Genomic DNA, 22,864 nt, shown 5'->3' on the forward strand with positions numbered 1-22,864 from the left:
TGTTTCTCATGATTTTCCTTCTGGTATTTAACATCATTGGATCAGTATCATTTACACAACTTCTATTAAGTTTTCTTAATAACAAATGAAACTTTTCAGAAATTCGACTGATTCTGAGATATTACATTTGGAATAGATACTTCTAGCATACTTTTTGGAGTCTGAATGTTGCAACCTACCTTTTTGCAGATTTATTTTCTCCCTAATAGTTGCTTATTCCTAACTAACTGTGACAGGAGCACTTACGGTTCTCTTGTATGTTTATGAGAAGATCTTGTTGTCAAAACCCCATTTGTGGTCTTCTTACAAAAGCTTTCCTAACCAGTTCATTTCCTCAGTGTTTTTAATGTTTCTCCTTAACAGAAAGCAACCATACTCAGAAATCTGTAAACAAGACTTGTTTCTCCAGTCTCTAACTCTTCGTATTTACCTTTATCATCACCGTAAATGTTGTACTAATATTCAGTCATACTTTTGTTTGGATAATTATTCTGTGGAATCAGTGTTCATTGATCTTTTTAAATGCGCAGAAAGCTTTTGACAACATAAATTGGCAATTCATGTTGTCACAATTAAAATATATGGACTTTAGTGAAAGATTTACTAATATGATTAAGACAATATACTCTAAACAGACTGCAAAGGTGATGGTTAATGGGAACATGACAGAGAACTTTAAAAGAAACAAAGGCACAAGGGAAGAATGTCCATTGTCCCCTTTATATTTATATTGATGTTGGAAGTAGATGTTGGAAATAGAAATATTAGACAAAATATAGAAATGAAAGGTATGGAAGTAAAGAAAGAAAAATATAAACTACAGGCATTTGCAGATGACCTGGTATTTATTTTAGAAGAACAACAAGAAACTGGATCTAAACTAATAAAAAAAAATAGAAGAGTATGGTGACGTGGCAGGATTAAAAATAAACAGAAAGCTAAAATATTAGTTAAAAATCATACAGATATACAGAAAAAAGATTTAATGAAGAAAAGAGATATCTAGATAGTTAAAAAAGTGAAATATTTAGGAATTCATTTAACAGCAAGATATACTACCATCAAAGAAGACAATTACACTAAGCTCTTGCAACAAATTTTATCACACTTGGAGAAGTGGAAACTTACAATTATCCTTCAGAGGAAGTATAGCTTCTATAAAAATGAATATTTTGCCAAGATTACTATATTTGTTCCAAACAATATCGATAAAGCTGGGAAATATTTTTTTGCGGAATAAAATAAAATAAAATGATATCAAAATACGTTTGGCAAGGGAAAAAGCAAGAATAGGTCTGAAAATGTTACAAGATTCTAAAAACAAAGGGGATTTTGGATTGCCAGATTGGGAGTTGTATTATTAGGCGTCTGATCCACTCTGAAAGAGTGGATAAATCTGAGGCATAGATGATAATTAACATTGAAGGGGCATAACCTTCAATTGGGGTGGCACATCTTTTTATAGAATGGGGAAAATAAAATACATAGATATTTTAAAAGACATTATGTTACAAATGCTATCAAATATTGGACAAAAATACACATGCTTAGAAAAAATAGTAAAGCAACATATAGATCAAAAGCCAAATTATTTTTGTTGGGTATTTTACCAGAGAAATACAATAAAGGGAATACATATCTAATTCTAACGTGTTAACAGCAGCCAGAATTGTGTTTGCACAACAATGGAAAAATGAAGAAATTCCTTCAGATGAAATTGTAATAAAAATATTAGAATGTGCAAAAATGAATAGATTAACTCTTAAAATTAAGGAGAAAGAAGAATATTTTTTTAACATGGGATTTGTTTTATCAATGGCTAATCAATAGAAAAAGTTAGAAAAAGTTAGTAGCCTAAAAATCTAAGAGAAAGATTAATTACAATGAAGATTTACTAAATCCGATAAGTAAATATTACTATTATTGTGTGATCATTGCTGATGTTAAGAAAATATTTTTACTATTACCAATACTATATCTCAAACTCAATTGTACTAAGACAGCACACTGTTTATATAGATATTGAATTTCTATGTTTTATGTTGTAAAATAAATAAATGAAAACATACATATTTTTTTACAAAAAAAGTAGGCTTAGATAATTATTCTGTGGAATCAATGTCTGAACCAAGCCAAGCTGAAGAATAAGGCAGAGATTGCCTAATTTTATAATGGTCAGAATAAAAGTCAATTTTCATATTTAAAATGGTAAGATTTTTAAAAGTTATTTAGAATCCAGATCCACACCAAGGAACTTTCATTAGAGTCCAATTTAGAAACAGGTGCTTTCTCTACCCTTCCAGGAATTATACCAAAGTGAAATTTGATGCCTCTGCCCACTTTCTGGGGACTTCACTGTATAGGCAATTTTGATAAGATGCTACAAAACAAAACTCTTTAGAAGTTTACCCCATTATTGCGCTTTCCTACCTACCTTTTTTCTCCCCCTATTTTTTTCCTGGCATTCTCCTTGTGCTCTTTTACACAAGTACTCATCAGAAGAAGAAAGAGAGAGTCCTAGGCTACTGAAGAGTTGCCAAAACCACTCCTTAAACTTCTAAGTTTACTTCAGATTTGATCTTTGTTCCTTGTCCACTTTGAAGGAGAAAATGAAGTTTACAAGATAAATGTTTGTGTTTTCAGTCATGGTTTACTCTGGGCAAACCAGATCAAAATCCTCGTAGGTTCTTAATAACTTACATTATCCTAAGCCACCTGCTGAAATAGGGGTACTTTGCAAAATGCCAAAAGGGGAGAGACCATTGGTACTTTGGTAAGGGGATGGAGTTCATAGAATGGGGGATGCACCTTGGAAGGCCTATTATCAGATCCATACTCCATGTATTTCTTAAGGGGCTGGTGGAGAGACATACAAATGGTTATTCCTTGATGAACATATGACTAGATTAGAGACTTACTAGGTTAGACATGCCATGCAACAGGGCCCATATCTCTTGTTGCTATAGGAAAGCTGTATTTACATTTACAATATGCATGCAATTATTTTTAAACTTAAGATTTGTTTTGCTGTGATTTTACTTTTGTGCTGCCTTTTTTGTGTACTGAACTTAAGAAAATTATTATTTGTTTATAAAACTATCTGAAAGCCATGGAAATCATTCCAAGTAAATGGTATGAGGATACCAATGTTAGAAGCTACAATAATGTCACAATGATATTGCATTACAAAATCTGTGGCATTTGCAGAATGTGAACATACATGCACTTCTCTACACAGTGGATACTTGTGCCTGAAAAGTATAGTTGAACTGTGGGTGTGATTATTAGGAAAGTAAAATTTTGTTTCAACTTCCTTATTAACAAGAACAAATGGGTATCAGTGTAAATGCCCGTAAAATGATGCTTTCATCCTTAATACTTTCAGAGATGGTTTTAAATTACCAAAGGATTTATTTTCTGGCCTTCAAGTATGGACTTTGTTGTAAAGGGTATTTCCCAACAACAAAAATCTTTTATTTCCTCCTTTGGTTAAATAATCTTTTATTGAGTTTTCTTCCTCTTGCTAAGATATTGCCCAATAACTAAATGCTTCAGGCTGTTGATTAACTGCTAAGCAGTGAAAAAAAAAGTCTTTTAAAATTTAGAGACCAAAGTAAACTTTCAAAACACATCCTAGCTACTGGCTTCATTAAAATAAACAAACGTGAACCCAAGGACGCTTATCTGCGGTAGAATTTAATGTTCTCTTTCTGGTGACTGATTTTTTTCTTCTATTAGAAGCCTTACAAGGGATTAAAATCTCCAAAAGTTTGGAGATTACATCACATGATTTCATTTCAGAGTTTCATTTCATTAGCTTTAGGATGGGAGGACCATTTCTCTTATAATCTAATTATGCACCTTGGCAGCACTTAATACCCTCCAATATTATATTCTTCTGAATTATCCCATGTTAGTTAACTTCTACATTGGGCAACTCACTCTGGAGTGAGGTCTCATTCAATATGCTGACGACACTCAATTATACACTGCTACCCCAGGCTGGACTGGAGATGTTAAGGAAATTTTGAACCTACCGTATTTTTCGCCCTATAAGACGCTCCGGAATATAAGACGCACCCAATTTTAAAGGAGGAAAATCTAGAAAAAAAAGATTCTGAACCAAATACTATAGTAAAATATTTTATATCAACTGTATAAAGTTAACAGCAGTTTAAGAACAATTTTATGTCAACCATGTAACACAGGGGTGTCCAAACTTTTTTCAAAGAGGGCCAGATTGGATGAAGTGAACATGCTGGAGGGCCGAACATTTTTCCGAACATTCTTTGAACAATAACAATTAAATGCAAATGAATTATTTTATGCCAAGTTAATTGCAAATGGCATACTTTTCATTTCATAACATTAAGATCAACTGACAGCTGAGTTTTCACAATGTATCCATCTTTTCCCTGAAGACTCGTGTTTAGTACATTCAGATGCTTTCTTTCCTCTTTCCCTCTTACTTGTCTATCCTTCCTTCCACCCTCCCTTCCTCCTTCCCTTTCTTCCTGCCTCCCTTCCAGTTCCCTCCTTCCTCTTTCCTCCTGCCTGCCTGCCTTCTTTCCCTCCTGCTTATCTATGCTTCCTTCCTTCCTTGCACCTCCCTCCCTTTTGCCTGCCTGCCTTCTTTCCTCTTTCCCTATCCTCCTATCCTTCCTTTCTCCCTCCCTCCTCCCCTGCCTCCCTTCCAGTTCCATCCTTCCCTCCTTCCTTCTGCCTCCTTCCTGCCTGCTTGCCTTCTTTCCTCTTTCCCTCCAGCGTGTCTGCTTTTCTTTCCTTCCTTCCACCTCCCTTCTGCCCTCCTGCTTTCTTTCCTCTTTCCCTCTTACTTGTCTATTCTCACTCCCTCCTCCCCTCCTTCCCTCCTTCTCTGCCTGAGCGGGCTTCTTGCATGGCCCCAGCCCTCCAGCCAGTGGCTCATCTAAAACTTTTAACTTCCCAATCTAGCGTTCTCCACCCACCCACCCCCAATCCGCCCGGATCTGTCATGCAGCAAAGAGATACAGTAGCTGGGCGCAATAGCAGCAATAGCAATAAGCAGATCCGGAGAGATTTGGGGTTGGGGGTGGAGAACGCTAGATGGGACACAATCAAACTTGATTCAAAGGCTTTGGCTCCTGAGATCGGTGCGCTGCCATCCAAAATGCAATTACTACAATCTCTGCCGCCTGGAACTGCCCGAAAAGCGGCAGGTAAAGGGGCGCTGCAGCGATCGTGGTACCAGCATTTTGGATGGCAGCGCACCGGTCTCAGGAGCCAAAGCCTTGAGGCACCTTTCGTTTGCAGGAGGAGGGCAGCTTAAAGCAGCGCCCCAACAATGTGAGGAGCCGCTGCCACCGCCACCACGCCTAAGCTCTCTTGGGAGCCCAGCCGAGCGGGAGCTCTGAAAGTGAAACCTCTCTCCTTTCCAGCCATCACAATCTCTGCAGCCCCCTCTTTGCCTGCCCCATTTTCATATGACCCAGTGGCTACATTCGGCTTACAAGACGCACTCAGATTTTTACCCTCTTTTTTGGAGTAAAAAAGTATGTCTTATAAGGCGAAAAATACGGTAATTCCTGGAGTCCCAATGGTGTTTTTTTTCAAGGGGCAACTGGACTTTCTGGTTTCTTCTTTGAAGACATTTTGCTTCTCATTCAAAAAACTTCTTTAGCTCTGGCTGAATGGTGGGGAATGGAAAAATTTATACTCCTTGCAGACAGCTGTTCATTTGCATTTTTTACCAGGTCATTAAGGTCACCCTTAACGGGGTGTATCTGTGTCATTAGGGTCGCTTGAGTGATGCGAATTAGTGTGGAGCCTTCTTGGAATTGTTGAAAGGACTGTGTTGTAGATTGGAGATAGATGATGTCATAGCCCTTCAAAGAAAAAACCACAAAGTCCGGTTGCCTCTTCAAAAAAGCACCTTTGGGACAACCATGACCTGGATGATTGAGAACCATAGACACTAATTCCTGGAGGATATAGGAAATTGGATGGGGAGAATCAAGCCCAGAATAAAGCCAAGACAAGACAGAATTTCTATGCAACAATAAACATAATAGCTATGTGATAACTTCAACTTGGTAATTGCTCTTGATATGATCATGCTCTTCCAAAAATGCTGATCCATCACTTGGTAATTTTGCACTAAATGTTGCTTGAACAGAAGGTGGAGACTATAGCCTTGATGATTGGAGTGTGCATAGTATAATTTTGTCAAACTTTGGCTGTTGTGCCAATTATGGCCCTACTTGTCAGGCCCAGCCCAAGAACAACATAGGACATTCCAGCCAAAGTTCAGTGCTTTAGTTGCACACATCATGTAGGCAGAATCTTGCCACACTAAACCTATATTACTCTAATCCTAATACATATACCCTGAAAAATCCTAGGGAGTAGTTATCCTAAATCTCTTCCTTTTTCTCCAGTCAGGCTTCAGACTGTGCTGTCCCTTGTCTTGCCTCTCTTGGAATATGCTCCCTTCTTCCTGGGAAACTCTGCTTCACTATAGTCTATTGCACCAACTCTCCTCTCATAAACACAATCCATCATATTAATTTATGTTGGATTATTTCAATTCACTCTACATGATTAAAAATGATTTGTAAGATGCAATTGGTTTAGACTGTGGTAACCAAACTACTAGCTAGGAAATCTATTATTGCAGAGCTCTGCCCATCTTGAGGTTACCACATTGATTTCCAGTAGACCTCTGGGCCCATTAAATGTGCTGGTTATGGGAAGGGCCAGGCCAAGCTCAACTTAGGTCATCTCTTTTATAAAAGTCAAAAGGGGCATGGACGTGAGATAGCCTTATCAATGGCAACCCCCATATTTCGGAATATTCTGCCACCAGATGTAAGTTTGGCTTCAACTATACTTGCATTTAGAGCATTTTTCAATGCACTTTTGTCCCTTCAGCTTTTGCTTAAATCTTCCCTACTCTACAACTACAATATTCCTAGAAAAATCAGAGTGCTTTCAACAATATGCAGGGTTTTTTTTTGTTTGATATACATCTATCTATCTATCTATCTATCTATCTATCTATCTATCTATCTATCTATCTATCTATCTATCTACCTACCTACCTACCTACCTTCCTACCTACCTACCTACCTACCTACCTACCTACCTACCTACCTACCCATCCATCCATCCACCCACCCACCCACCCACCCACCTACCTATCTACCTATCTACCTACCTACCTATTGGAGAGAGAGAGTGTGTGTATGTGTGTGTGCAATATGTAAATTCTACCTTCGAATTTAGCCCTTATTAAATTAAAGCTTGGACATAAGATTGTATGGTCCAAAATATTCAACAGGCAACCATGAAAAAGAAAACTAAAGATAGCATCTCAACATTGCTGTTCATTGCTTATTGCAACAGGGGAAAAGTGAGTTATCCAGTACAAAGTTAAATTTGACTAATATAAATCACAGATGTGTGTATCAAACTACAGGAACTTGTGGTATTAAGCAGACTTAATCTGAGCAAGTAAATTTGCATGTTTGTTCTTGAACCATCTGGCTATGCAGTGGTTTAGAGTATTTTTAAAATTCTTATTATTCATGTAATGATTTATGAGAAAAACGCGTAATGCTGTTCCCAGACTTACTTCTGCTATTACTAAATATTTAACAGAGTTGATGGAGTATTACACCTATTTGAAAATGGTAACATAACCAATTTCTTCATAGATGATCTTAATTTCTGCAAAAGGAGATCTTTTCGGTAATATCTCATTTGTCATATAGACACTAGAATTATGCAAAATTCTGCATTTACATCTAAAAAAGTAATTCTGAGGTGTGTGCAGATGCGAGTGTGTAACTTTCTTAAAATCTCTTTAAGAAATGTCATTATAAACACCCTGAAAACATGTACATTTAAACTTCAGGGTAATTTCTTAGTAAAACTTTGGAAGAAGGCTGGCAGTGTTCTAAAAAGATTTTCTTCATGTAGCTATTAATTATAATACTGAAATTTATCAAATTGCATAGCAGGTTAAAGATTTATTCCAATTTATATGATATTTAAAAAAACCCGCTTTCTATTGTTGCTTTCAGAAAGTAATGAAACCAGAGGTTTAATCACAACCAGAAGAATTTTGATAATTTAATCTATGCATCACAACCTTTGCTGTTATAATTGTTTTTAACGACCCATATGTTTTACAATGTAAAGCTCCCTTGGCCCTTGAAATCAATTGCATAATTATTTGTATTCTGGTTAATGGAAGCTCATTCTGAAGTGTCTGTTTGTGCTTTCACAATGTTGATGCATGTTTCCAAGGTGTGTTCTACAAGCACAACCTTAGAAACTGAAACAAACTCTAACAACCATGTATACAAATCTGTTGACTTCCATTGGACTAAAACTAAAATAAAGTTTTTTATTATATTGAAAAGGGATTAAAAATTAAATATTGTAAACAATTGAATAGATGATAGATAGATAGATAGATAGATAGATAGATAGATAGATAGATAGATAGATAGATAGATAGATAGATAGAGGGGGGGGAGAGGGACTGACAAAAACATTTGGACACAGAATTCTTTTACCTATGCTGTATACTTCACCTTTTCATCCTAAATTATATTTTAATCCTAGATTATGTTATGTCTTAGTGCCAGAAAATGAGTCCACAATTCTTCATTATATTTGAAGATCACAAATGATTTCAATGGAATTTCAATTATTTCAAATATATATTGGACTTTGAAAGCTGTTAAAAACAAACAAGTGTCAACCCTGAAGCTGACCTGACCGAAGCCACCTGGGAGGTTCAGTGTTGCCACACTGGAGCTGTGATATGGGTGGGGGGTGGGGGGGATTGGAGATAGCTGGGGTTTTGTAGCCAAAATAAAATACTTTCTCTTGGGAACCAAGGACATTCTCACACCTGGCCCGAGAAAGGAGGAGTGATGTCACTAGGCAACCACGCAACATCTTCATTAGATCTTGTCACTGATTGTTGGGGGTTGAGGGAAAACTTTTACTTTTAATTAAGTGAAAATCGTGGGAACCTTCATCATCAGTTTTCACCAGATCTGTGCCAATATGACATAGCTACAGTAGTTAAGCCAGTGTTTCTGAAACTTGGCGACTTTAAGTCCTGTGGACTTCAACTCCCAGAATTCCCCAGCCAGCTATGCTGGCTGGGGGATTCTGGGAGTTGAAGTCCACAGGACTTAAAGTCGCCAAGTTTGAGAAACACTGAGTTAAGCTATTCTTTGAGGAATCTACCTGCCTCGGAGTTTGGTTTGCTATGGGTTTACTTGTAACCCTGACAACAGGATAGATATTTTAAACATAATAAAATTTAAACTATCCATCTTTCCTGTGATTTTTTTTTAATTAAAATTTTGAATCCCTGTGTTTTGCAATTGAATCAGTGTGCTGCCACTCTTCGTAAATTGAAACTTACTGTAAATTATTATTCTGCATCAGGAACCACTCTTAATTGACCATGCTTTGCCTCAGGATATGTAATTTTATTCATTTATTACATTTATATGCTACCAGTCTTTTTGGACTCCCATCCTCACCCCAGCTCCTGCCAACCTAGCAGTTTGAAATCATGCAAATGGGAGTAGATAAATAAGTACAACTTTGGTGGGAAAGTAATAGCACTCCTTGATGTCATGGTGGCCACATGACTGCAGAAATGTCTTAGGACAGCATTGACTCAATGGCCTTGAAACGGAAAAGAGCATCATCCCCTATAGTCAGCAACGACTAGTGGAGTAAGATCCCAGGGGCTCCCCCTTAGTCTCACTGGGCATGTAGAAGAAGGAATGGCAGAATCTGGGGGTGGAGTGAAAAGGGGGATCCAGCCTTTTTCTAACTATAATCAGGTGCTAACTGTTAGTTGAGAAGCTTTTCCGTGGTAGGCTTTTAGCAATTTCTCGCTTAATTGAAACTTCAACGTATATCTGGTCTTTCGTGTCTGACAAGATAGCTTATAATATTAAATAATGATTATGATGGTAGACAATGCAAAAATTCCAAAACTTTAGATAAGATTGGAAGTTTGAAAGAAACATGTCAGAAGAAAATACTGGTAAGCCACTTGCTTAAACATACCATGAAAACAATCTAGACATATCCAAGTATTTACCAGGAGTCAAACTCATTTTTATCATTTTACATATGGTTAAGCCTCAAATATAATTTATAATAAAATAGATAGGGAGCCACTTTTCTTATTCCATTATACCTTTTATTTGTGAAAACATTGTACCTACAATTCAAATTAGACTATTAGAATCTTGGAAACCAGAGGACCAAGATTTGATCTAGTAGTTGAGGTGCTGGCTTAGAAGCCAGAAAGTCAGAAAGTCTAGTCCTCTCTTAAAGCATAAAAGTCAGCTATTTAGACCAGACTTTTTCTGTTAGTCAACTCACCTCACAGCACTGTTGTTGTGGGGAGAGCATTCAGATTACTCAGTGTATATTACTGTACTTTGAAATGACCAACAATAAAGGTGAGAGGAAAATATAATAATATATTTGTAAAGAATGAAATAGCAAACGGATCAGCTAGTGATTATGACTATATCATTTATGATTAAAATTACTCCTGATAATCAACCTACATCTCTTCATTAAAATGGCTCTGTTACATCTTGAAGTACTTGGAAATGGAGAAATTCCATGCTGCTGATATGAATAAGTAGCAACAGCAGAATCAACATATCATAAATCAATATAATTGGCTATGATGTCATTGCCATATCATGCAAAAGTTGGCTTGAAACTCAACATTAAGAAAACTAAGATCATGGCATCTGACCCTCTCAATTTCTGGCAAATAGATGGGGAAGAAATGGAAGTAGTGACAGATTTTATTTTCCTGGGCTCCAAGATCACTACAGATGGGGACTGCACCCAAGAAATTAAAAGACGCTTGCTCCTGGGAAGGAAAGCTATGGCAAATTTGCCAGCATACTAAGAAGTAGAGACATCACCCTGCGAACAAAAGTGCATATAGTCAAGGCTATGGTTTTCCCAGGTGCAATGTATGGCTGTGAAACTTGGACCATAAGAAAGACTGAGCACCAAAGAATTGAGGCCTTTGAATTGGTGCTGGAGAAGACTCCTGTGATTCCCTTGGATGCAAGACAATCAAACTGATCAGTCCTAGAGGAGATCAATCCTGACTGCTCTTTAGAAGGCCAGATCCTGAAGATGAAGCTCAAATACTTTGGCCATCTAATGATAAGAAAGGACTCACTGGAGAAGAGCCTAAGTCTGGGAACGATTGAGGGCAAAAGAAGAAGGGAACAACAGAGAATGAGGTGACTGGATTGAGTCACTGAAACAGTAGGCGTGAGCTTAAATGGACTCCAGAAGATGGTAGAGGACAGGAAGACCTGGAGGAATGTTGTCCATGGGGTCATGATGGGTTGGACACAACTTTGCAACTAACAACAACAATGGGTTAGGTCACATTATATGCATATATTTAGCCTAGAAAATTTCACTCATATGTATTGGCACTGAGAGTCACTGAAATATTTTTTTTCTTATTTAAGTTTGTCTGTGGTCTTGGTATCATCCTATCTGGGCGGAAAGACAGGTATCTTTCCAAAGATCCAGATAAAAACTCTAGCAAAGTGGTATTTGCAATTCAGGTCAGAGCTTGTATTGGCATTAGACCGAGATTCTTTTTAATTGCAAATAATTTCATAAAAGAACTTTTTGTGCCAACCTTAGCATATAAAAAAGGAGAGATAGAAAAATATACTCATTGTGTTGTAGAAATTAATGGCATCTATCCTTTGTCCCAAGCCATGACTTATATACTCTTTCTAATTTTATAAAAGTATTTTAAATACTGACATTCTGATTGTAGTTTGATGAATGAAAAATATTTTAGTTGTCTTATATCAGTCTTCTCCAACCTGGGTGATCTCCAAATATGTTGCATTACAATTATAATTAGGGGCACATTCCCAATGGCCATGCTATATGGGAATCTGTAACGTAATGTACACAAGTAGAGAAAATTGAAAAGGCAAAATTGATGTTGGTAAACATTTTTGTGAATTAGGAAATTATGAGTACATATAAGTACTCCTTGTTCCTGCTTCATCTGTGTTCAGGAAACATTTTCTGAAGTGATTAGAGAAGGAAAAGATAACAGACCTGAAACCTTTTTTTAAATTAGCCTATTTTATTAATTATTAATTGTTTTATTGCAAGGCTTAAGCAATATAAACTGACCCGATACTAGAATTCCAACATATAGATGATTATTTAAAAACAGCTAGTGGGAGAATCAAATGTGGGTGTTCAGAAGGATTTTACCATTGTAAATATTATCCAGAAGCACTTCTATCACTCACATGACAATTACTTGCAATTACTGTAATTAGATTTCCGGACAGAATTACCAAATTTTTAGTGGCCAATGATTTCACAAGAACGTAACCAAAACATGGAGAAGTGAGACATTTTCCTATATTTCAGTTGTAGGGCTACTTGATATTGGGTAAGCTGATTGCTGTGGCCCAGCAGCGGCCGGCTGAGCTGTTGGTGGACTCTGACAGCTCAGACTATTATGGGGCTGCTCTGGAGGATGAGGAAGACTCTGGAGGGTGTTTGGAGTCAGAGCAGGAACTAGAGAGCCTGTTGGCCACCAGGTGGCATCTGAGTCAGGGAGCAGTGAGGAGGAACAGAGGGAGGTTGTCCCTGATGTGCGTGTACATGAGCTGAGAAGAGAAAGGAACAGCTGTGGAGAAGATGTCATAGAAGCAAGTAAGGACAGCTGGTTAAGGGTGTGGCCCCTCCCAAAGAGTTTATAGGTGGAGCAACGGGAGGGGAATCTTTGCAGGAAACAACAGTCCATTATACGAGCCATTGAGAAAGCATTCTGTAAGTTTAATCTTGGGTTCTTGAAGATAACTTTCTAGGCTCCTGGCCAAGGGGTGGCTTTATCTATGTAATTAGTCGTGGCAGACAGCCAAGCCTGTGTCTGCATATTCATTGGAATCACGGGACAGAACACTGATGAGTCCATTTTTCTGCATTATATTTTAATGAAGTGGATTCTTAGAGTTTGAGGAGATATTTATTATGTACTAAGGCAGTGATGGCGAATCTATGGCACACATGCCACAGCTGGCACGTGGAGCCATTTGTCCTGAGGCCCTCCAGAGGCTTCATGAGCTTCCGTGAAGCCTCCGGAGCACAAAAAAATGGCCCTATGGGCAAACCGGAAGTTCGGGAATGGACTTCTGGTTTGCTTGGAGGGTCGTTTTGACTGCTCCGGAAGCTTCAGGGAAGCTTTCAGAATGCTTAAAACGACCCTCCGAGCAAACCGGAAGACTTCCGGTTTTCTCGGAGGGTCGTTTTGAGCACTCCAAAGGTGTCAGAAAAGCCTCCTGACGGTCCTTGAAGCCTCTGGAGGGCGTCCGGGGGGGAGGCTGTTTTTCCCCTCCCCAAGCTGCTATAAAGCCTCCAGAGCCTGGGGAGGGGAAAAAAAAGCATGTAAAAATGGGGGGGGGTGCCTGTGGTGCGCACATGTGCACTGGGGAGGTTGCACATTTCATTATGGGTGTGGCACGCCCACACACGACCCCCCTGCGCTCTCCCCATTTATGGCACACGAGCCAAAAAAGGTTCGCCATCGCTGTACTAAGGCTTTCAAGAGCCTTTAAGTAGACCTTCATTTTTTCCCCACTGGAAACTAGCAGGAAATCATATTACCAATATTTAGTGATTTGAAAGGGATGGTAAAAATGTTTTGGTGCTTCATCTGTCACAAATGTCTGAGGCCCATGAATTTCAGTGCACTTTTTCTGATAAGATTATTATTGTTGGAAATAATCTTATTTCTAGTTTGTCTGTGTAGTATGTTGCACACAGAGCGTGATCTACAAAATTTATTTATTTATGTTCCACCACATTGTGTGACTGTCAATTAATTTTAATCAGTAGCGCTCACACCAAAATAAATTAGACTGGAAGCCAAAGCGGTGTTTCAAGATCAATAAGCCATTCACATTGGGGTTCAGACCAAAATGGTTGAGATATTGGCAACAATGTACACATTAAAAGGAGTAGGGCTACAACTGCCTAGATGCAGCTGCTGTCTTGACATTTTTAATCCTTCCTCTGACATTTCTGTATATTGTTTGTCATAAAATCAAAAGTCTCCGTCAGAGGTTGTGAAAGCATGGCTAAGTCAACATAGATGTTACGCTGTCAACGTGAGTGGCTTATTTGCTCATTATAAATCAATAGCACCTTCCTTTGCTTTAAGGTTCTTTCAACAGATTTATTCAACTGGCTGTTAGCTTCTCACTGTTTTCAGAGACTTTGGAAACATAGACATTTGACTTTATTTCTGTGTTTTGCATAGAATAGATTCCCCCCCCCCCTGTTTAATGCATCAGGCTAGAAACCAAGAGATGGTTAATTTTAGTTCTGCCTTAACCATAAAAGCTGGCTGGGTAACTTTGGGCCAATCATTCTTTCTCAACCCAACCCATATTGCAGGGTTGCAGGTGTGGGGAAAATAGAAGGAAGGGAGATATGTGCATCACTTTGACTTACTTGTAAAAAATAAAGACTTGGGATTTTTAAAAAAGAGTTGTAAAATAAATAACCCAAATAATAAATGAATTTTAAGTGGTACCATTTTTTTTAAAAAAACCAACACTTTATTTCACTTTGTTGCATTTAGTTTTATTCATGGCTTCTAAGATTAAATTTCTGAACAGAACAGAATAGAATAGAATAGAATAGAATAGAATAGAATAGAATAGAAGAGTTGGAAGGGACCTGCCTAGGCAGGAAACCCTACACCACTTCAGACAAATGCTTATCCAACATCTTCTTAAAAACTTCCAATGTTGGAGCATTCACAACTTCTGGAGGCAAGTTGTTCCACTGATTAATTATTCTAACTGTCAGGAAATTTATCCTCAGTTCTAAGTTGCTTCTCTCCTTGATTAGTTTCCATCCATTGCTTCTTGTTCTACCCTCAGGTGCTTTGGAGAATAGTTTGACTCCCTCTTCTTTGTGGCAACCCCTGAGATATTGGAACACTGCTATCATGTCACCCCTAGTTCTCCTTTTCATTAAACTAGACATACAGTTCCTGCAACCGTTCCTCATATGTCTTAGCCTCCAGTCCCCTAATCATCTTTGTTGCTCTTCTCTGCACTCTCTCTAGAGCAGTGCTTCTCAATTATTTTCTGTCATGCCCCCCCTAGGAAGAAGAAAACATTTCGCCCCCCCCCCCCCCGCGCGACTGTAAATAGTATCATTTGTCTATAAAATTGTTATAAGTACACCTCTGCATAACATAGCACACCGGTCTTTTCTCGTCTCCCACCGTAGTCACATGCTTTCTTTCCTCTTTCCCTCTTACTTGTCTATCCTTCCTTCCACCCTCCCTTCCTCCTTCCCTTCCTTCCTGCCTCCCTTCCAGTTCCCTCCTTCCTCTTTCCTCCTGCCTGCCTGCCTTCTTTCCCTCCTGCTTATCTATGCTTTCTTCCTTCCTTGCACCTCCCTCCCTTCTGCCTGCCTGCCTTCTTTCCTCTTTTCCTATCCTCCTATCCTTCCTTTCTCCCTCCCTCCTTCCCTGCCTCCCTTCCAGTTCCCTCCTTCCTCTTTCCTCCTGCCTGCCTGCCTTCTTTCCCTCCTGCTTATCTATGCTTTCTTCCTTCCTTGCACCTCCCTCCCTTCTGCCTGCCTGCCTTCTTTCCTCTTTCCCTATCCTCCTATCCTTCCTTTCTCCCTCCCTCCTTCCCTGCCTCCCTTCCAGTTCCCTCCTTCCTCTTTCCTCCTGCCTGCCTGCCTTCTTTCCCTCCTGCTTATCTATGCTTCCTTCCTTCCTTGCACCTCCCTCCCTTCTGCCTGCCTGCCTTCTTTCCTCTTTCCCTATCCTCCTATCCTTCCTTTCTCCCTCCCTCCTTCCCTGCCTCCCTTCCAGTTCCCTCCTTCCTCTTTCCTCCTGCCTGCCTGCCTTCTTTCCCTCCTGCTTATCTATGCTTCCTTCCTTCCTTGCACCTCCCTCCCTTCTGCCTGCCTGCCTTCTTTCCTCTTTCCCTATCCTCCTATCCTTCCTTTCTCCCTCCTCCTTCCCTGCCTCCCTTCCAGTTCCCTCCTTCCTCTTTCCTCCTGCCTGCCTGCCTTCTTTCCCTCCTGCTTATCTATGCTTCCTTCCTTCCTTGCACCTCCCTCCCTTCTGCCTGCCTGCCTTCTTTCCTCTTTCCCTTTCCTCCTATCCTTCCTTTCTCTCTCCCTCCTTCCCTGCCTCCCTTCCAGTTCCCTCCTTCCTCTTTCCTCCTGCCTGCCTGCCTTCTTTCCCTCCTGCTTATCTATGCTTTCTTCCTTCCTTGCACCTCCCTCCCTTCTGCCTGCCTGCCTTCTTTCCTCTTTCCCTTTCCTCCTATCCTTCCTTTCTCTCTCCCTCCTTCCCTGCCTCCCTTCCAGTTCCCTCCTTCCTCTTTCCTCCTGCCTGCCTGCCTTCTTTCCCTCCTGCTTATCTATGCTTTCTTCCTTCCTTGCACCTCCCTCCCTTCTGCCTGCCTGCCTTCTTTCCTCTTTCCCTATCCTCCTATCCTTCCTTTCTCCCTCCCTCCTTCCCTGCCTCCCTTCCAGTTCCCTCCTTCCTCTTTCCTCCTGCCTGCCTGCCTTCTTTCCCTCCTGCTTATCTATGCTTTCTTCCTTCCTTGCACCTCCCTCCCTTCTGCCTGCCTGCCTTCTTTCCTCTTTCCCTATCCTCCTATCCTTCCTTTCTCCCTCCCTCCTTCCCTGCCTCCCTTCCAGTTCCATTCTTCCCTCCTTCCTTCTGCCTCCTTCCTGCCTGCTTGCCTTCTTTCCTCTTTCCCTCCGGCGTGTCTGCTTTTCTTTCCTTCCTTCCACCTCCCTTCTGCCCTTCTTCCCTCCCTCCCTGCCAGCAGCTCCTCCAGCATCCCAGCTGGAAGCAGCAGCACAACAGTCGCCGTTACCAGGGGCGAAGGGGTGGCGGTGGCAAGATCGGGCGACCGCCGCCCCTTTGTCCCTTCCCCAACAGCGGCTGTTGCGCTTCCGCTTCCAGACGGAATGCTGGCGGTAGAGCTGCTGGCGGGGAGGCGAGCTACGCGGTGGCGAAGACGGGCGGTCCCATGCTTCCCTCCCTCCCACCCCCGCCCGAGCAGGCTTCTTGCACAGCTCCAGCCCGCGGCTCCAATGAAAATCCACAGTCCGAAGTGCTGCCACTTCCAGGCGGGATATATTATGCCTCGCCCACGCCTTCGCCGCCGTTGCACCCAGATGGAAAGGGAGCCTTCGCGCCCCCCTTTACGGAGCCTCGCGCCCCCCAGGGGGGCGCGCCCCACTATTTGAGAACCGCTGCTCTAGAGTCTCCACATTTTTTACATCATGGCAACCAAAACTAAAGGCAGTACTCTAAGTGTGGCCTTACCAAGGCATTATAAAGTGTATTAATTAAAGCAAAGTGCTCCTGAGATTGAAATAAGTGGGCCTCAAGCTGTTTTGCCACTGAAGAGGTAGTTCTTTTCTAGCATTACAACTATGAAATACACTTAAATGATTCATGTGAGTTAAACATTATTTTATTTTAAGATCTCAAAAGCCCAAAGAAAGAAATATATCCAAATAATGAAATAATTAACTAAATTAAAGGAGTGTTTGCAATTCCTTGAATGCTAAATTCAAAACATCATATTAAAGAACATTCTTATGTGCTTGAGAGATTCAGGGAGAAGGAGTCTTTCTTTCTTGTTCTCATATGTCCATAAAAATATAACTCAGAACATAACTAAATATTCATCCTTTTTAAAAAAAGTTCTAAATCCTTATACATGAACCTGGAATTAGAATGTTTATTTTCTCAGAATAAAAGTTGTCCTTGACTTACGACCATTTGTTTAATCACTGTTCAAAGTTACAATGGCACTAAACAAAGTGATTTATGACTGATCTTTGCATTTATGACTGTTGCACCTTTCCTACAATCATATTATCAAGAACTGGGTGCTTGGCAACCAGCATGTATTTATGATGGTTGCAGGGTGCCATGGACCATGTGATTACATTTTTAATCTTCTTGACCATTTCAGATAAGCAAATGGGACAAAAAAAAGTTGAAAAATTGGTTTGGTCACAGGATGACTCACTTAATGACCTCATTGCTTAGTAACAATAAGTCCAGTCACAATTATGGCCTTAAGTTAAGGACTATCTGTGTGCTTCCTGGGAGTAAGCCTACAATCTTTAATATAACTTACTTCTAGTAGCTCCACTGACAAATTCAGCCTAAGTGAATACAAAACTTGTGTGAAAACTAAGTTTCCCTAAAAGGCTAATAAATATTTTGACATAATATTGATGCATTTAGTATTTATTACTTTGTCCCACATTTGAAACCCAGTGTCTGAAGAGGCATTAAACATCAGTCACTCATTTGCTCTGATGACTTTCAAGGTGTGGGGGGGATTGAAGGGATCCCTGCTACAGCCATAATGCGGGGGTCAACAATAATATTGAACTGTAGTTCTTGTTGCATTTTACTTCTGAGGCTATTAACTAAACCTGGTGACAGTTGGGAATCAAGGCAGCTGGAAGGGCGTAAATCAATGCCAAAGTGCACATTTTGCTGCTCAAGAAGAGCATGTACCTTACAAAGAAATTGGCTATACCCCCAACATTTCCCCATATTCTGGTTATACATGAAATGTATGTAAATACAGTCCTTGCATCAAAACTCCACTACAATTTTGCTACTCGTTCAGAAATGTTGTCTGATGCAAAACGATTATAAATGCTGAAAATGATTACAGAATATAGCTCTGGAACAATCATATTTCACTATGTGTACAGGCTGATCCTAGTGCTTAGAAGTAATTTTTAAAAATCTGTTTTGTTTGGGGGGCTTGGGGGATTTTGATGCTGGTTTGGCTGGTTTTTCAGGACTATATTACAAGCATCAATGTAATTTCATCTATGAAATAGTAAAGAAGCATTATTCACTATCAAGGCTTAGCTGAGCAGAATAAATTACTGATCCAAATCCTCTTTTTTCAATCCTATTTTTTTAAAAAAAATCTTGAAACACTTCTCTTTTTGTGTTTCCTCTACTCACTAATAGCTGGTGCAATACTGAATTTCTTAAGAATGGAATGTCTAAATATCTCTTAACTCCAGACTGCAAATTATCAACCTGTTGAGATTCTTAAAGGAATTATTGTTGTGCATATAATTGCACAGACACATCTATGTAGGAGATATGATTTGTAGTCTGCACAATGCTATTATACTGTGATCTACAGCCTATTTGTTAATGCATTACCAATGGTTTCCTAATGGCAAAGAGGAATATTAGTTAACAACGAGAGGAAGATAGCACAACTTACCAATTCGGTAAAACAAATGTGGATACCAGAATCAAGGCAGGACAAGACTCCAGGGTTTTCTTATTCAGCAGAATTATTAGGAGGCACCTCATTTATGAACTGGGTTGATGTTTCATCAGATGAAATTTGTATTGCAATTCCAACTCTATTTAAACCAAAACTTCTTGCTGCTCTTGTTTTGCTAATATATGAGAATGTATTATAAATCAAGAAGTGACAAATCAAGAGCTTGAATAACATCAAGCTGTTTGATATAGTGCCAGTTATGGCCGTATAATTTAGTTGCTTTCCAGAAACAAAATTAAGTTTCAGCAAGACCACAGCGTTGGTCTGCTTATACAAGTATTTGTTTGTTTGTTTGTTTGTTTGTTTATGTATTTATTTATTTATTTATTCATTCTCCAAAGCAGGACAACAAACAATGGGTGAAAGCTCATCAGAGGGAGATCCAATCTAGAAATGACAAGGAATTTCCCGAGAGTGAAAATGATTAATCAATGGAACAGCTTGCTTCCCGGAGTTGTGGGTGCCCATCGCATCCATCGAAGTTTTCAAAACAAAGATTGGGCCATTTGTCCAAGATGGTATAAGGACTTCAGCTTTGGGCAAGTAAGTTAAAGTAGAAGACCCCCAAGATCTTTTCCAGCATTATGACTCTATATCCAGAAGGGATGATCAGGGGGTCATCAATGGGTAATACACAGAGAAAGGCTAGATTTTAGAGAAGAGCTCATAAAATGTCACTTCCAAGTCTCATAGCTGAGGTGCAGTGAGACTACAGCACTAAAGTGTGATTTGTTGTTTATAATTTGTCTCACTGCCTGTTCAGTTCTGATTCTTAGAACTGCCATAGTTCTGCATTGTGATTCATGTGCCCTAGCCATGGCTCATGTTCTGACCTGGCTAAGTTTTTTTTTTTTTTTTTAGTATGAACAATTATGCTTGACTTTAGGATTGCTTTTGGATCTAGTTTTAGATTTTAGTTTTGGCACAATACAATAGGAAGTACGCAAAATAAATGTGTAGAACTTGTTAAATTTCCTGCAACTGTACATTTCCATTGCATTCCACTTACATTGTAAACTTAATGGCATTTGGAATTTCCAGCTTGAACAAAATTCCTTCAGAGGAATTCCAAAGGGCTTCCAATAAATATTTAGGCACAGTTTTTCAGTTTAAGCAACCTAAGACTTCTTTCCAAGTGGTAAATTACTACAGAAATTAGTTAATGAAAGATTCACAGTGCTTGCTCCTGAAGCTTTGGCATCATCTGAATGGCATACTGGAGACCTCGCTGTAAGAGGGATAGGACAAAAACTAAAATACTGAATTGATTTTAACCCACTTGTAGTGATGTAGATCCCATTGCAGTGCAATTGTAACATTCCTTTAATGCACATTAAAAACATATGAGTAAAACAAAATAATCTGTTATGTATGTCCAGAATTTGAGCAAATATCCAAACCCTTTGTTAGTTGCATGCCAACCTGAGCTTCAAAATGTGCACTTAGGAATTGATTTATGACCCTCCAGATACATTGATCCCTAGTTCTCAACAGATCTAGTGAATAGCATCCGAAATAAAATATTACAGGAACTGCCGTCCAATAACATTTGGAAAGTTACTTGCTGACTCCTGTGTTATGGCTATAGCAGAAACCACTTCAACCTCGCCACTGTAAGTCAACAGAACAGTGATATGAGAATGAGTGATATCTTCAGATGCGTTTCAGATTGTGACAAAATAATAAATATTAAACATATTAAGATTGTATAAGAATCTCTATCGGACCAATGAGGCAAATATTGTTTAAACACAAGTTTATTTATTCATTTAGGCTGAAATCCTAAGTGGAGCTACTAGAAGTGAACTCCTTGTAGGCTTACCTCAAGAAAGTATAGTTGAAATGTATGCAAATACTTGCATGAAAATTCCTCTACACTTGGTGAGTTGCTACTCCCTCATAATTTTTTTCTTCTGCATATATACAAAACACCAAAAATAATTAGATTGATAATTGAACACTGTTAAATATTTTACTATACAGTACATACAGGCTGATAGAAATTAGTTGAGTATGATATCTAAGTCTTTAGCACTTCTTAAAAATCTGTTTTGTTTTCTAATTTGGGATTTTGTTGTTGCTTTTTAGGACCATTATTATACCCATCTATATAATTTCAGGTATGGAATAGTAAAAAAGCATTACTCACTGTCCACGTTTAGCTGAGCAGACTAAGTTACTGATCCAGAACTTCCTTTTTCAATTCTCCTACTATGTTTTTTTTTTTAAAAAAAAAAAACTTCTCTCTTTATAGTTCTCTGTCCCTGGACTAACTAAATCCTGCTGGTGCAATACTGAATTTCTTAAGAACTGAAAGTATTTAAAGACCTCCTCTTAACTCCAGCCCTGCATATCCATCCACCTGTTGAGGTTCTTAAAGGAATATAAACCTCCCAAATGCACACAGTCATAGAGGTATTATGCATATAATTGAGCTGGCATATGCATGTAGAAAATATGATTTCTAGCCTGCACAACGTTATTGCATTTCCAATGGTTTTATAATGGCAATAGGGAATATTAGCAAACATTGGAAGGAAGAAAGCACCACTTTTCTCCATAATATTTGCCAATTCCATAGCAGAAATGTGGACACCAGAATACAGAGTCAACCCACACGAATTCCACAATTTTTGATATCTTTATTTTAGTTATATCTCAAATATATAAGGCTGCCCATTTCACGAAAAGCGATGCTGGGCAGTGTACAGCAATTAGTAAAACAATAAACATATAAAGAGTCATTATTAAAAGTGTAAAAAAAATCACAAGACAAAAAGTAAGAATGCATGTTAAGTTTCAGCCAAATTGATATCCAGATAAATTATTACATGGAGCTAAGGAATGCAGATGCTTTAGAGCAGGGGTGGGGAACTGTGGCTCTTTTGCGACTTGTGGACTTCAACTCCCAGAATTCCTGAGGCAGCTATGTTGGTTCTGGAATTCTGGGAGTTGAAGTCCACAAGTCGCAAAAGAGCCACAGTTCCCCACCCCTGCTTTAGAGTCATCAAGGGGGAATAGACACAGAAATTGTAATTTTCGAGAAGGGCTCCTCAAATGTAACTGCCAAATCTCATAGTTGAGACCTAGTAAGACTGCAGCAGTCCAGTACTAAAGTATGATCTGTTGCTTATAATTTGGCTTCCTGCCAGTTAGTTCTGGCTCACAGGATTTCTATAATTCTTCATTGTGCTTCTTGTGCGCTGACTATGCCTTGGTTCTGACCTGGTTAATTTGTTTTTTCTACAGTGCAAACTATTGTGCTGGACCTTTGGATTGCTTTTTGGGCACATTTACCTGAACTACTTTGTCTTTCAAACTAAGGCAGGGCCAAGATGCCAAAAATGGCTTGAATGGCTGAGTGGATATATAGCATTGGATATAGAAATGGGAAAGTGCCATCTCAAAAAATGTGTCCATTCTGC

General features: G+C 39.2%; 1 protein-coding gene across 3 annotated transcripts in view; it reads right to left on the minus strand.

Moving 5' to 3' along the window:
• Positions 1–21,744, minus strand: part of PIGR (polymeric immunoglobulin receptor) — a 42,664-nt gene extending 20,920 nt beyond the window's left edge. Inside the window, exons 1-2 of one of the 3 annotated variants that reach the window (XM_081948851.1) lie at positions 21,589–21,741; positions 21,262–21,352 (exon numbers count right to left, since the gene is read on the minus strand). The gene's annotated coding sequence lies outside the window, so the exon portion shown is untranslated. Of the gene's footprint in view, positions 1–2,434; positions 2,494–21,261; positions 21,353–21,588 lie in introns of those variants that run through there. The other 2 variants (XM_081948849.1, XM_081948850.1) reach the window with 2 other exon arrangements.
• Positions 21,745–22,864: the final 1,120 nt, after the last annotated feature.

The sequence above is a fragment of the Natrix helvetica genome, assembly GCF_964273705.1.
Source record: "Natrix helvetica genome assembly, chromosome: 3".
In the NCBI taxonomy this organism is placed as follows: domain Eukaryota; kingdom Metazoa; phylum Chordata; class Lepidosauria; order Squamata; family Natricidae; genus Natrix; species Natrix helvetica.